Source organism: Rhagoletis zephyria, unplaced genomic scaffold (genome assembly GCF_001687245.7).
Source record: "Rhagoletis zephyria isolate East Lansing unplaced genomic scaffold, Rhagoletis_zephyria_1.1 Rzeph_scaffold_06429, whole genome shotgun sequence".
In the NCBI taxonomy this organism is placed as follows: Eukaryota; Metazoa; Arthropoda; class Insecta; order Diptera; family Tephritidae; genus Rhagoletis; species Rhagoletis zephyria.
This window is the reverse complement of record NW_016163512.1, coordinates 12,555-16,000: the sequence shown is the minus strand read 5'-3', so window position 1 is coordinate 16,000 and position 3,446 is coordinate 12,555.

Here is a 3,446-nt window from a genome sequence, read left to right as displayed (position 1 = left end):
CCTTTACTCTAAAGCTCATACCTTCAACATTACTCAAGATAAGACAATGAGCCTCATGAATATAAAGTGAGCTTAAGCTACGCCTCGATTTTTTGTACAAATTCCAGAGTTGAAGCTTGTCGTCGAACATTTTAACTTTACAAATAATAAATGAATAGTAAAAATATATTTTTAAAGCAAGCTTTCTAAATATGAACCAAATCGGGCCACAAATGCGAGTTTTTCAAATACGACTTCTGCGCCACCTTTTGGCAGAATTTTTTGGTGTATGTAGTTGTTTAACTAAATAAACCGACCTCCACGCCATCTCCTCACTAGCAAAATTGTGAAGTTATTTACTTCGGACTATAAGTACGGTTTTTTTTTTCAAATATTTCGACTCCTATGCCAAGATTTTACCCAAAACAAACATGGTAAAATCTTGTAAGAAGATGCCTTCCGAGAAAAATTTATACAATACTATAACCAGACACTTTAGAAAAAAAACCGACTTCAACTCTCTTATAAAATATATATAGTATATATATATATATATATATCTCATGATCCACTGCTCGGATCTTAACCAGATTAGTATGGGACCACCTCTGAAACATTACCTTTCCGATGCAAAATCGGTGGACGTGGTCCAAAGTTATACGATAACATACATAAAAAAAATATATATATATATTCCGACGAACCTCCTCCAGTTTTGGAAGTCGTTTAAAAAGAAGGTCTCAACTAAATAGATCTAAAAAACTCATGCATTATGTGATAAATTTTTTTCGTTTAAAATTTAGAAGACCCCACCACCATAAAACTTGCTAAAAAATTTTTAAATATGCAGTATATAAACACTTTCTAACACAAAATATGTATGTACATACATTTGTTTAACACACGAAATTAGTTGACCTTGCATGTGTGAGATTATTCATATTTGCATTGTTGTCTTTGTATACGTTTTTCCATATAATTTTTCTTACACTATCGATACATTTTAATATATCGCAATGGCAATTGCTGTCAATACAAAGGGTGTCATTATTCTTTTTTGACCTTTAAATATTTTTCATTGCTTTGCTAAAACCTTTGTGTGAAAACAAAAGCGGTGAACCTTTTCGAAAAAATGCAAAGGCATGAGTGGCAAGTTAATTATTGGTGAAGGATAAAATGCAATGGATAATTGTCCTTGAATACACCACTAAAATGCAGTGCGAAAATGAATATTAAACAATAGATTGGCTTTGATTTTTTAAGTAAACAAATTGTGGTGAAATGTAGGGCATTTGGGCATCGGATACTGAAAGATCAGTGCTGTCCATGGCCAAGGCTGGCACCCAAGGGTCACGGTGAAGGGAAGCCATTGGTACAGTCTACTTTCCAATAAGGTTGAGGCGGGACTATCATTATCAATCAAATAGGCTGGAAAAACCATTGTGAAATAGACATTGATGCAAAAGTTGCTTCCCCTTCTTTCAATCGCACCTGTTGTAACCATTTTATGTTTTAAGCTTAATAACGGTAAATTTAAAATATCTCCAAATCTTATTAACTGGAATTTCGGAATCAGCGAGCAATTCTATGTAAACCAGTAAACCAGTGTAATTATTGATTGACACTGAAGAGGATGTGTGAATTAAGAAAAAAAAATTTATTTTACAACAACAACTCGCGTTTTTCATTTTATTTCCTATATCGCAGTTGAGTTCCGCGCACACGAAGTGAGGTTATATTCAAATGTCATCTGACTATAGGTAAAACAATTACATTCCGTTAATCGTAAGTAACTTCTCAAAGCATTTAGTTAGTTTGAAATTTGTTATAACAATCTTTCCGTGGAAAAAAAAATTATAAAAATTAAACAAACGTTAACAATTACACCCGAAAATTTTAAACTTTTTATTAAAACTTTTTAGAAAATACAATTTTGTAGCCCATTAAATTTAAGTAGGTCAAAGTGCCAATTTCAAGACGCCAGAAAACCGCGTTGATTTTTAATAATTTTTTTTGGCTGACGGTCTTGAGCATTTTCTCCAATATAAAGTATGCCCGATATTTACTTTTATATGGAAAAAAGTGCCTAGCACCGTCAGCAAAAGAAATTATTAAAAATCAACCCGATTTTCCAGCAATTTAAAATTTACGCTTTAACCTACTAAAATTTAATGGGCTATAAAACTGCATAGCTAAAATGCTTCTAAATTTTTTAACAAAAATTTAAAAACTTTTGGATGTGATTGTTAAAGTTTTGTTGAATTTATTTATTTTTTTTTTAATTTTTGTAAGAAGTTTGAAATGTGGATTTATGTGGTGTCATTTATGTAATGTGCTAGACTTAAAAAAAACATTATAGATATTAAATAAATAAAATAAAAATCTGCAAAAAACTATGCATATGTCTTTATTGAATAAAAATACATTTTCCTTTATGCAGCACTGCTTTTCTGAGCTCAAAAGCCGCTAAGGTCAGAATAATGTGGCTTTTTAATATCATTGCTGACCTTTAACAAACTTTATTGTAATCAACGTCTTTCATAAACTCGGCGCGGTACTTCGTGCATGCTACTAAATTGTATGTTTCCTTTGAGTTTTATAGAAAGAATCAAAAACTGTGATACATTATACACAAATTATTGTGTGCGAAAGAATAGGCTGGGTAGAAGAGTGTGAAAAGGTCATGACCACAAAATTTTGTCAAGCACTCGCATAACAAAGTATAAACAAAAGAATAATAAACACACTTAAAAATACATACATACATATGTACGCACTTGCATATACATACTCAAATACCATCTCATATTAAAAACATTGCCAACATAGTTAACAAGAAGCCGTGCCATGGGAGTAGCTTGACGTTTAGTAGTCATGCATACGTAGGCTTTTGGGTTGGTGCACGACATCATTAACACAATAAAAAATAAATATAAAAATTTTCTATGAAAAAAAAATATAAATTAATATTAAAAATATAGAAACTCATTAATTTGAAGATGCATGAAGACAATGAAGAAGCATTAACAAGTGAGAAAAATACTGTAAATTTATTCAAAGTTAACTCACGAATGACCTAATTTCATAGAACAGCGAAACAGAGCTCGGCGACAGTCAAGCTAACAACTCGACTTGGTTGACTTTTCAAAACCTGTAAACACATATGTAAGTGTGTGTTAAGCAAATGTGTGAAAATATATGTATGGCTTGTTTTTATTCCCTGCAGGGAGACCGCGAACTAGTGAATCAAATGTCTAGTTCCGTATTAGATGTTATCTAGATCTTATCTGCCGAATTTAGAACTACATAGTTCGAAACTATCTAAAAAGGGATGCAATGGGGGACCTTATTAACTTTACATATTAAGATATGTGTTTGGCGGCTTCTTCGTTCAAATACGCTTCCATTCTGCACTTCCCAGATGCTTTTTCATAGCTCAAAAATTCTTCTGGAATCTAATCAATAAA